Source organism: Vicia villosa, linkage group LG5, assembly GCF_029867415.1.
Source record: "Vicia villosa cultivar HV-30 ecotype Madison, WI linkage group LG5, Vvil1.0, whole genome shotgun sequence".
Taxonomy (NCBI): Eukaryota; Viridiplantae; Streptophyta; class Magnoliopsida; order Fabales; family Fabaceae; genus Vicia; species Vicia villosa.
Window position 1 is genome coordinate 69,004,432 of NC_081184.1, and position 13,226 is coordinate 69,017,657.

At 38.2% G+C, this 13,226-nt stretch overlaps 1 long non-coding RNA gene across 1 annotated transcript; it reads right to left on the minus strand.

The window, feature by feature from the left end:
- Positions 1-6,402: 6,402 nt before the first annotated feature.
- LOC131606717 (uncharacterized) lies at positions 6,403-8,068 on the minus strand. Its single transcript, XR_009284992.1, has 2 exons — positions 7,766-8,068; positions 6,403-7,651 (listed from the first exon to the last, which is right to left on the minus strand). It is a non-coding gene; the product is annotated as an uncharacterized LOC131606717 (long non-coding RNA).
- Positions 8,069-13,226: the final 5,158 nt, after the last annotated feature.

Consider the following 13,226-nt stretch of genomic DNA (forward strand, 5'->3'; position numbering starts at 1 on the left):
TCAAAAGTGTAAGTTTTCTTTGGAAATTTATCACTTTTGTCATTCTCGACAGGATTTTTCCCATGCGAAGGGGTGAGCAATTTACAAGAGTATGGGGGTGCTTCTTTAAATTCGGCTAAGTCTATTTCGACCTCTTCGAAATTATATGAATCTTAGATGGCTTCGCCTTCGGCATCTTCAGCCTCAATATAAGCCACTCTCTCCTTCTTATAATTCTTATTCGCTCTGGCCTTTTTAGCTTTCAATCGTTCGACTTGTCGAACTCTGTCTGCAAGTTGGGCCATATCTCTCAAATATTGAGTATCCAATTTCTTTCTAATTGAATAGTCTAAACCGCCTGCAGCCATTTTGACTAATTCATCTTCTGGAACGACTGTGAAGCATCTTGACTTCAGCAAACGGAACCTGTTCAAATAATCATCTATGGGTTCCATAAATTTCCTCTTAATGCTAGCCAACTCTTTCAAACTTATCTTGGTTTGGCCCATATAAAATTGCTCATGGAACATTCTCTCCAAGTGTGCCCAAGTGTCTATGGAATTTGGAGGTAAAGTAGTGAACCATGTGAAGGCATTTTTTGTTAATGAACTAGGGAAATATTTGATTCTCAAGTCTTCGCTGCCTGCTAAATCACCAGCCTCTGTCAAGTATCAGGCTATGTGTTCCACAGTCGATTCACTAGTATCCCCTGAAAATTTTGTAAATTTGGGTACTTTGGTACCTCTTGGTAATTCCGTTTGCATAATATACTCCGCTACAGGGGAAGTGTAATTTGGACGTCGAAGTCCAGTATTAAGGCCATTATTGGCCATAATTCTCTCTATCATGGCGGTTAGGTTATTTTCTGTCGCCATATTGTCTCTCCTAACCCTGTATAATACTTCGTCAGGATGTTCGTTCATGCCTACTACAACTAGCCTAGGTTGTTCCTGGGGAACTTCTTGTTGGCCAGTATTGGTCCCTCGATTCTGATTTTCTAAACTATTACTTGATTTCTTTCGGCGGGTACCTGCCTAGGTGGCTGAACTACATCTTGAGCCCGTTCTAAGACTGAGTCACCTTCTCGATAGGTAGACTGGTTATTTCTTCGTCTAGTTTGAGGGACTCCTAAGAAATTTTCCATACGACCTATTTGTGAAGATATTTTCTGGTATGTTTCTACATTATCATGGTTAGTCCTGGTAATGTTTGCTACTAAGGGAGTAAAGATCGATCCCATTTCTCGAGCAAGAACACCCACCATATCGTGGTTACTTGCATCCATATCATGCCCAAATACTTCTTGACTATTGGTAGTTAAAAGAGGCATTTGGCCCGATGGGCCTATATTCTGTGCGCTTCGACCTACTGAACCAGCGTTAGGCGAAAATGTCGCCGCATTAGGTTGAGTATATGTAGGTCCTGCACCATGTAATCTTGTCATATATGAAAACGACATTCCATATGGGTTTCCAGGTCTCCAACCCTCGAATGATGATGACGATGGTCTTGGGGTTTGTTGTTGATTTGTGAAATTTGCCGCAAAATGTGGTATTTCTGTCGTGCCTGTGAAGTGAGGCATGGTGGTCGAACTGGAAACTGGGACTGTTCCTGTTGGCCCTGATGTATTTTCGGGCATGGCTTGGGAACTAACTATAGCCGCAGACCTTGTCAAAGCGGGTATCTCCTGCGCTTGTGACATAGAAGTCGAAACATTTGTAGTACTTGCTGCTACTATTCCTGACCCTTGTGGGGGATCTTGATTTCCCCTTCCACTGGTCGAATTGACATTTTTCTTGTTGTACCTTCGTTTAGGAATCGGTTGTGCACTGTTGGTTAATTTACCGTTCCTAAGGTTCATATAAGGTCTTGATATATTCTAGACAAAAACAAAACAACAAATCAATGACAATCTGTTTGACACGGTCCCACTGGGCGTGCCAATTTGTTTACGGTGATTTCTGGTAAACAACCGCTAGTCCTCCAAACTACAAATATATACTTTGGTTACTCACAAGATCGACTAGATTGATCCTAGGACATAGTCAAATAGTTGTCTTTCGAGATAATTTGGTTCATGTTTGTTGATATTTTGCTTTGAAACTCGGTTATAGTATGAACATGTAAGTAACTCGCGAAATAAACTAACAAAGAATGTACACAACAAAAACATAAATTGGTTATAAATGCAAGAAAAAGACTTTGACGAAAAGACAAAGGAATATAATTTTCAGAAATGTAAAGTACAGAAATGTAAAGTGAAATAATGTAAAATGCAGAAACGTAAATATTAATCGAAGAACATAAGGAAACTTAAACTACAAGAGAGACTAGGCGAAAAAGTAAGGGAAACTTAAAGATACTTTGATTCTGTAAGTAGAAATACAAACATATTAAATATGTGGTGTCATAAGTACATTTCTCAGCGAACTCTTTCTCTAAACACTTGATACTTGAGTGATTTGTGAGTGATTTGTACAAAATGAACACCCTGGACCCTGATACTAAGACCCTTATTTATACTAATTCGACCCTAACGGTCCTACACTAACGAAATGCCACGTTGCTCACATGCATACACTTCGAATCCCTGGGGCGCCATATGTCTTTGTTCGGTTACATAGAATATTTCGAAATTCAAATCCTCCTGCCCGAATCCTCTTTCGATACGTGGCAACGTGATCTTTAGTGAGAATGCAACGAAATACTCTAAGCTTCAGTACTTTTTGTATTTCGAGAAACGCTTAAGTCTCAAAGACAATCTATCTCGATTCAGCTTCGATTTCAATCATCTTCGTCATAAATAACATCCTCAGACATGGCCATTTGAAAGCCATTTATTCTCAGGAATGGCCATCGGAAGCCATTCTTCTTCGAACTCTAACTCTTCAAAAAACATTTTTTCAATCGAAATCTCCAGCTAACAGTGGGTTAATCGTTTAGGAGCTAGGTAGCTTTGAGCAATTGGAGATCTTTGAGCATTTGAAAGTCAGATGGACTGAAATATGATGGGAAAATTTTGGGGTATGACAGCTGCCCCTGTTCAATCTTCTTAAACCTGAAGATGTAGAATGGTTTGTATGCCAATCGGTATCTGAAGGTGGAAGAGGATTGAACACTAGAATACCAGGAAATTTTCCCTTGATGATGCAGGGACTTTTTCGGAGATGGGCTTTAGAGATGTCATCCAGGCAGAGTATTGTCGGAGATGGGCTTAAAGATGCCACGCAGCTTGATAGACTTGAGAGTCAGAATACGTCGTACATTAGATCGTACGTTTGACTGAATCCACTATATTGATAAGTGTCAAAGTAAGTCGTACGTTAGACTATACTTTTAGGACGAGTCATACGCTAGACTGGGTCCAGTTTGCATTGTTAAATGTCTGGAAAAGTCGTACATTAGGCTGAAGGATGGGTCGTACGTTAGACTGGATCCTTTGTATTGAGAAGTACCAGAATGAGCTGTACGTTAGGCTGTATATGAGCTCAATATATTGAGAAGTGTTTGTTAGAGATGGGCTTAAAGATGCCATCTAAAAGAGATAATTTGTCAGAAGTCAAAATATGCACCTGATAGGAAGTTTCAGAATGTCCAGGATTCGAGCTTCCGGAATGTATATCTGATAAGAATGTTTCAGAAGTCTGGGGGTCACGCTTCCAGAATGTTCATCTGATTGGAATTTTCAGAATGTCCGGGGTTCGAGCTTCCGGAATGTATATCTGATTGGAATGTTTCAGAAGTCTGGGGGTCATGCTTCCAGAATGTTCATCTGATTGAAATTTTTCAGAATGTCCGGGGTTCGATCTTCCGGAATGTATATCTGATTGGAATGTTTCAGAAGTCTGGGGGTCACGCTTCCAGAATGTTCATCTGATTGGAATTTTCATAATGCCTGGGGTTCGAGCTTTCGGAATGTATATCTGATTGGAATGTTTCAGAAGTCTGGGGGCCACGCTTCCAGAATGTTCATCTGATTGGAATTTTCAGAATGTCCGTGGTTCGAGCTTCCGGAATGTATATCTGATTGGAATGTTTCAGAAGTCTGGGGGTCATGCTTCCAGAATGTTCATCTGATTGGAATTTTCAGAATGTCTGGGGTTCGAGCTTCCGGAATGTATATCTGATGAGAATGTTTCTTCAGAATGTCTAGAGGGATATGCTTTCCAGAATGTATATCTGACAAAGATTGATTTGTTGATGATATTCGTCCGCTTGGGAACTTACCTGAAAAACAAAGTTAGCAGCATGCAATGCCATGATGCATGGTATGTATTTATGTAATGATTGATTATGAATGATGTACGTATGCAACGTGTTAGCAATGATGAAAGTAGATCGTAGAATAGTATGGCGGGGAAAAATAAATCCTTGAATGTTATGGAGAATACAAAGTACAAGTCTTCTGTTTTAGTAAGAACTCCCGCTTCATGCTCGAGGATGCTCAGCTGGGGATTTATGATTTCTGCTTGGGGATGAGAGCTATTTGAGTGATTGATCCCGATGTACCCTGATTGGGGATAAGAGAGATGAATATAATCTCCGATGTTGCATCTGAGTCAACTCAATTGTGAGTGCCAACCTTTATGGTGATTATTCGAAGATAACTTCTTGAGGACTACTCTGTGGGGATATGCCCCTGTGAAGCTGGCGCCGTAGGAAGGCGTGGATGCCTTGAACATTGCCCCCAGTGACTATAGTAACTTCCGTTCTTGGACTCGTATTGATTGAGACACACCAATGAGTATTGATCGAAGTGTTGAACATGCCTTGCATAGCTTTGCCCCAGTTAGTAGAGACCTTGGAGAGATTTGCCTTGTGAGGGCTGTCTGAGATATATACTATGGGTGATGCCCATAGTACTCATAAGCTTGAGGTGATATCCCTGATTGGTCGGGAAGTAGCTTCAGACCCATTTGGATTGTATACCCTGTTTGTCTGATGCTCTTGACCTGATTGCCCCAGATTGATTGGACGAAGCATGTCCTGCCCCTTGTATACATTGGCTTTTTAATCAACTGAGTTGGGTGCAGGAGATATTTCTTTTGAAGTGATTTTTTTCTGTCGGGATAACTTTTAGTCATTAGTCGTACCCTGTGCAAATTCTTCCTGTTGCTAACATTTGAAATTATGTAGCAGAATATGTTTAATAATGAATTCTTGAGATGCAATGCATATGTCTGTCTTGAGTTTTTGAAAAACATTAAAACAGGAGATGTAAAAGCGTGATATTTGTAAAAATGTGATGTTTGTAAAAACGAAATATCAACTCAGCATTTTTGGTGAACCTTAAGGAGTCAGGATACCCTTTCTTTTTTTTTGACAGTATGCTTTCGAACTAACCATGCTTCAGTTAGGACATTCAAGGGTTGTAATGTGGCTTGGTTCATGGTTTAAGAAACAAAGGATAATGGCTCAAAGTTTATTTGTACCCATCCCAATCTTCGTGATGTTCTTCGATTCTATGCTCAGTTAACTTTGTGTTCAAGTCTTAGTAGAGTTTGAAGTCGTAACATTTACATTTGATGATGGTTAAGGCACCAGAAGTTTATTTAAAAGGCAGTCATCTATTTCCTTTTTTTGCATCTCTGATTGAGGATTCGTAGCGACCTCCTTTTTTAAATTTGCAATCCCTAACTTTTTCTTGAACTGTTTATTTTGTGATTACAGTCAGCGTGGTGTTTCGATATTTGATAAGTCTCTTTCATAGGTTTTGACTTAACAGTTTTCTTTTTCTTTTGATAAATATTGACTGCCTGGTTTAATGATTACGGGGGAACAATCACTGATTGCGTGAAATAACGACTGGCACAATTGAGTCAACTGAGAATCTACCCTGCCCCAGGTTATGATTAAGGGTTTTAAATTGCTTATGAAAGAAAACTTCTACTCCTTAGGCTCAAAGCACTACGCCAAACAAGACCTTAGACAACGCTTTTTTTGGCTTTAGACAGCGATTTAGAGCGCTGTCTATTCCAGCACTGCTGTAGGTAAAGACAGCGCTTTTTTTTAAAGTGAAAGCGCTGCTAAAGGCCCCCCTAAGCCAGCGCTTTTAGTTTAGAAGCGCTGCTAAAGGCCTCTCTAAGCCAGCGCTTTTAGTTTAAAAGCGCTGCTAAAGGCCCCCCTAAGTCAGCGCTTTTAGTTTAGAAGCGCTGCTAAAGACCCCCCTAAGGCAGCGCTTTTAGTAAACCAAAAATTAAAAAAAAAAAAAAGCTTCTTTAGGCAGCGCTTTTAGTGTAGAGCGCTATCTAAGCTATACAATTTTTTTTATATAATTTACTTAAAATAGCACTGTTTTAATTATATATTTTATATGCACCTGTTTTTTACACAAAATAATAATAATAATAATAATAATAATAATAATAATAATAATAATAATAATAATAATATCATTGTTTGGAAATATGATACAAATGAAAATTCAAAACCACCTCAGTAAAAAAATTAATGATGAAATGATAATATACAATCAACAGTTAACCTATTTACATTCTTTGATAATATACAATCAACTGTTAACCTATTTACATTCTTCCTAACATAGTATATTCTACCGATACAACACCGACTAACTTAGCGCCGAATGATAATGTCAGGATGTTCGGCTATTCTCATACCGTAAGCAAGCGCTTAATTATTGTCAGGTCCTCCGAAGAATATTCGAATGTCATACCAAAGCTTATAACCACAACTTGACAACCATCGGTTAACCTGCATAATTTAGTGCACATCAGTACAGGAGTTAACATCCTAAAAAAGAGAGATGAGTTAAATAACTGGAAAGACATAACCGGCTGTCCAACTTGTGTCTTCCAAACTTAACAGCAATGTTGTTTGTTCTTACCAAATTCCATAGCTCCTATCCTAAATTTCCCCTTCCATCTCTTCAATTTCAATTTCTCTCATACTGCCCGAAATTGAAAAGAATGGGCTATGTGTACAGGGAACTCTTTGAACATGCTTCTAGGGTCGGTAGTTCGCAAAAGAGAAGTGTCAAAGATAAGGCAACTCAAGCAGTACAGAATATGGATTGTTTTTTCTTCGCCGGGACATGGCACACACACCACTTAGGTAACACATGGCAAAATAAAAGGTTACCTCCACAATCATCAATGGCAATATTAATGGTCCAAAAATATTTATCACAGACCAATGCAGTCACATAAAACAACAAATTGGGCATGATTTATATATTTAAGATTAAGATAAAATACAATCTAAAACAAGTCTACACCAACATGTACTAATTGTCATTAGGCAAATATCATACAATTTTTACAGATATAAAAGGTCCAACTCAATCATGGTCATTGAACATGTTGCAGTGCAGGGTAACAAATAATTTGGGCTCTGTTTATGTACATACTTACTAAATTCACTAAAGTTGAAATATTTAAATATGAATCTTTAGGTCTTCATCTTACAATTCCAATATTATGACTGTAGTAACTATGACATATTTGAAAACAGAGAATCCAAATCCTTAACTAACAAATTTGAAAGAAACACAAGAACCATAGGGTATAGCCTAATGTCGACTGTAAACTAAATAGGAAACATGTTTAATTGAGCACTTTAGAGGAACTAAAGAAGAATACCAAATGCCCGATAAGAAGTATGGGAATAATGAACGTGAGAGCTCCAGCTTCTAGCTTGCCGTAGCAGAGTCCTGTTTAAAGAATACAAGAAAAATATCAAGACAATTGATACTTATTTTTTTCTTCTCTATCCCACTAATACGAAATGGTAAAATAAAAAGTATATCCATCTAATTGAACATCACCTTCCTTGAAAACAAGTCCTGTCAAAGCAGCGAAAAGAGGACCAACAAGCCAGACAGCTGAGGGGTTATCAACAACATATTGTATTAGAGTTTTATTAGTCGGTTGAGCAAGATAGATGTAGGTTGCAGCTGATCCAAGAACCCCGAGGCCCCATAATGCTTGTAGAGTGCGCTTGATTTCAGTCACATATATATGAATCAAGAATAATGATAAACCCAATCCACCTGAACCAATGACATAAAAGAAATCTTGGTTTTCGGGCAAATAGGCAGTCGATGCGGCAATGACAAACGATGCGGCGACTGTCACCAATCCTGATCTGTACGAAATAACCTGCCACGGACATAGCTAACGTTATATGCATAGCATAAGCCACAAGCTTTCAAGCTGCAATTGTATATGTAACATACATAGACTACAATGTTTGTTGCTGCTGTGTTTTCCACTATACAACAAAAATATTTGAGAATTTTGAAATATGGGGTTGAATTAAAAAGCGTGTAATTGAGTCTGGAAGTTGCAAATAATTTGTAATTGGGTCCCTACCCTACATTCGAGGAACTAGTTACAAACGACTAAAACACTTAAAAGTTCATGAATCAGATAGAAAACTACTTTTATATTAGAAGATTATAGAATAAAAATAAAACAATTGTTATTCCATATGGGTAAAGGAACTAAAATGATGGTAATATAAGTGTTGAGTGTGATGAAACTAATCTAACACTTGATAAGGTAACAATTTCATAAGTTTATAATAGTAACAGTTTTTTTTTAACTTAGTATTCGGGGCCTTAGTTTTTTTTTAACAATTCTCTAATTCCTCTATTTATTCTACTGCAAAGAGCTGCTTTGGGGATAGGTAAGGCCTTGGTATTGAACAATTGGGGCAAATTGGCTTTCTAGTTGAAAATAGCAGAACCATTGCTCAAGTTTCTATTAATATTATAACCCCTTGCCATAAGCATTCCTTGTGAGGGATTAACAAGGAATTAACATCCTTATATCTCCTCTGTTTAGGAATTGAAACAATGCTTGTACATCGTCAGCATAGTCCGTTCAAAAGTATACTGTATGAGGTTGCGGTATCATTTTCGTCATCCTCCTTCAAAAGGATTACAGCTTAGCATGAGTCGAATATCACAAAACATAACAAGGTAAAGACACAATTTAAAATGAGTGATAGCAAAATAATTTATTCGAGACAAACATATGCAATGCACTAATGTTGATTATTAAAACAGATAATGTTTATCATAAGTCAAATGTTTAAACAAACAGAAAAGAAATTGCAAATGAAAGTAAATCTAATGATCCAAAAGTTCGTCTGTTTAGCCATCCACAGCATTAGCAATCTTGTTGTGATTGGGCATGGGAGCAGTGATCACGTTAGGGGTTGCAAGAGGGTCGAACTTGATTTCCCCAACATCGGTCATGTCTTGAATCTTATTCTTCAACGTCCAGCAATTGTCAGTGTCATGTCCAGGACTATTGGAGTGATATGCACACCTCGCGTTGGGATTGTAGCGAGGGGAGGAAGTGTTGGGGTTTGGATGAGGATTTATTTGTGTAAGTAGCTCTGCTTTCAACAAGTGTTGCAGCGCTTTAGTCAAAGACATGTTGATCTTTGTGAATTATCTTTTGGATGCGCCTTGTTTACGTTGGTTGTCTTGTTGTCGTATCGATGCTTGGTTAGAGACCATGATTGCCCCAACAGTGTCGGATTCATTCTTCCCATTATATGGCTTTTTTGTGTCACTAGAAGTTGAAGTCACTTGAATTTTACCACTTCGGATTCCACTTTCAATACGTTCCCCAGTCAGTATGAGGTCGGTAAAACCAGAAGAAGAGCTTCCAATTAGATGGCTATAGAAAGGACCAGTTAGTGTACTCATGAACATATCCACCAATTCTCTGTCCGCCAAAGGGGGTTGAACTCTGCCTGCCAAGTCTCTCCATTTCTGAGCATATTCCTTGAAACTTTCTTTCGGCCTCATAGACATGCCTTGTAGTTGCATGCGAGTCGGTGAAAGGTCAGCATTGTATTGGTATTGCTTGTAGAAAGCAACAGCCAGATCTTCCCATGTATGAATGTTGGCACCCTCTAGTTGATAGTACCACTCGAGTTTGGTTCCAGATAAGCTCTCTTGGAAAAAGTGGATCCACATCCTCTTATCAGCAGTATGAGGCTGAATCTTCCTTACATAAGACTTCAAGTGCAGTTTCGGACAAGAGACCCCATTGTATTTAGCAAAGGTGGGAGTCCTGAACTTCGGAGGGATAACAACTCTAGGGATGAGTCCTAGTTCTTCAAAATCCATCCCCGGTACCTTCTGAACTTCCATGGCTTTCATACGTTCTTCCAGCAGCTTGTATTTGTAATCAGGATGTTCGTCCTCATAGTAGTAGTCCTCTTCTTCCTTAGAAGGCTTGACAGAATCACGGTTGCTTTTCGCATCAATTTTGACACTAGCACCGTCCTTTTGCTCATCGTCATCCTCTTCAGAAACCTTGACTTCTTCAGCTTTCTTGAGTGGTCCTTGGAATCTTCTTCCCATGTTAAGGACACCCACGGATCTTCTAGTCTTTTTCTTTTTCTTTGTCATAAGGGTTTTCAGCTCGTCTTACCCCTTGGACAAGTTCAGAATCAAAGCCTGGAACTGGGTGTTCTGAGCCTGAAGGTCTTTGACTTATTGCTCAAGATTCATTTATGCTGAAATAAACAGCGAGGGAAGATGAGAAACTTGTGGCAGAAACCTGTGATGCAATGTTATGATATGCAAATGCAATGCTTTCAAGGATCTTTAGGAAATTTAGTTAGCGACATTTAAAAAATGATTTGGTCGCATCTTTGTCTGAAGAATTCTGACTTTCATCTTTGAACGTCCTTTTTTGAGAATCAAGCTCACCATATCGAGTGGGTCATCGCCTCTGATTCGGGATATTCGTTTCTGAGTTTGAAGGCATATGGCTAGAGGAAAATAAATCCTCTTACCCCTTGATAGGTACTGAGTCTCTGATTTGGAAGACGTGTGGCTAGAGGAAAGTGAATCCTCTTGCCCCTAGATAAGAGTTCAGTCCTTGATAAGAGCACCTGAAATTGTGCGCCCTAAATCCCTAAGATCCTTGAAAGGGTTAGTCAATCATGCTATGTTATGATGTCATGATGTCATGATGTTATGCGAATGCAATGCATCAGGTATGTCGTAAGATAATAAGGACAAACAAATCCTACAAATGAAACCTGCGAGGAAAACAAAGGTTAGTAGCAAACACAAGCAAGTCACACAAGTGTCGTTAGGTTTAAAGGCTTGCATGGATCCATAGGTAAGTACCCTCCCCACTGAAGTTTAGTTGGTTCAACCTGTCCTAGATAAATATCGGGTTCCAGGAAGCTCATATCATTGACCTTTCTCGAAGGCACTTATTTCAGTTTTGCAATCGAATCACCGACTGAAAATGTCCTGAAAGTCCAGTCCATATGAGTGTAGCTTCGAGTATCAACCAACTTTAGTCGGAACCAAAGCCAGCCATCTCGCTACTTTCTAATAGGCCAAAGTCAAGTTCAACTAGGGTTCTAAGGGCAAATTAGTGCTTAATGACACCACGCAGCAGCCAAGTGTTTCCTCAAGTCGGATCCCAAGGAACATCGGGACAAACCAAAACGTTGCACTAATGATGGCCACCATATCAACCATAGCTGTATACACCGTACAGTCTCCTTGGTCTCTTGCCATATACCTAAGGTACACTAGATCCGGGTGTAGGATCTTTCACAGAAGCAGATACCCAAGCAATACCCTTAAAAGTAAAGCAAACAAAACAAACAAGCAAGTATTAAAGTGAGCTAAGCTCTAAGGTAACCCCTCTTTAAATAAAAACCCCAGCAGAGTCGCCAGTTCTGTAATACGGTGGGAGAACTGACTTTTTTGAAATGTGCGGTTAGCAAGAGTCGCCACCGACTTTTATTTTATCCAATTTATAGAAAGGCTAAAAGAACAGAAAAACCTTTTTCTTGAAAGAGATTGAGTTCGCGGGGTAAGTTATACAAAGGGAAGGTGTAAGCACCCTTTGTATCCATGGTTATCCATGGGCTCTTAATTTCTTAGCTCACTTTTATTTTCAAAATGTTTGAAGTGTAGTGTGTGAATAGTAAAAACTTTGTTAAGGACTTTAGCTTGTAAATAAGCGTAGCCTTGTTTTGAAAGTTTTTTGAAAAAAAGAGTGGGTGTGAAAAGTAATTTGAAAGTTTGAATGTGAGTAAGCATTTAAGAACACCTATCCTAAGATTGTCTTTCTTGTTCTTTAAGTCTTTCGGGCGAAAGGGTCTATCCATACCATGAGAGGGCAGGAAGTCTTTCAATTGGATGTGAAAAGGGTCATCGGAATTATCATTCACCACAGACTGTCCCTGCCATAAAGAGGGCAGGTAGTCTAAGGGGAGGACATAATAGTCATTTAATCTTTTTAGGCATCATGCGAGGATACCTTAGCAATTGGGACAATCATCATGTTTTTCCGAAGCAGCATCGAGGGACTAGATCTCATATGATGATTTCAATCTTTAAAGGCAACATTGCTTTAGGTATCCTCGGAATCGAGAGACTTGACTATTTTCCCCAAATAAGGCAACAAGGCAACAAGGCAACAAGGCAACAAGAGAGGTTACCCTAAAGGTGTGTGGGTGCACAATTAAGTGATTCAATTCAATTATATTTATCTTATAATTTAGGCAAACTAAATTTATTAGCAGGCTTGTCACTCCCTAAATTACTAACCACGCAGTATAATAGCAGAAATATAAATGCGGAAAGGAAAGTCCTACGCTATTACAATAAACACCTGTGGGCAGAAAAATAAAGGCAGGAAATAAAACCTATAACTATTACAAAAAAACCTTGCACACCTATACACACTTTCTAGAATTTAAAATAAATAAGAAAAACGACATTTAAAAATAAATAATTAAAATTAAAGGCAAAAAATTAGATAAAGGCAGAAATTTAAATAAAGGCAAAAATTAAATAAATAAACAAGTTTTACCCCAAGGCTGGGAAAGAGCATACGACAGTCATAGAATATGAGGTGAGAAAAGAATGCGCGTTGAAATTAAAGTTAAAAAATATAGAGGGAAAAGTATAAGCCTAAAAATGTTAGCCTAAAAAAATGGACGAGAACACCACCCTTATTCATGGACAATATCACCAAAGGGAAAAACTTAATGGCTAAGAAACCTTTTAAGACTAAGATTAAGTTTAAAGTATTAAACCTAAATTATTGTTAATCTAAAACTAAATTAAATTATTAATCTAAAAAAACTTAAATTGAAAACTAATTATTTCTCTAATTAAAATTATTTAACAAAAACACAAAAAACTTAATTTTATTAATTAAAATAAATTTTGTTGTGATTAAAAAAAATGATAAGTTTTTCAAAAGGATTAATCATAATAAAAAAAA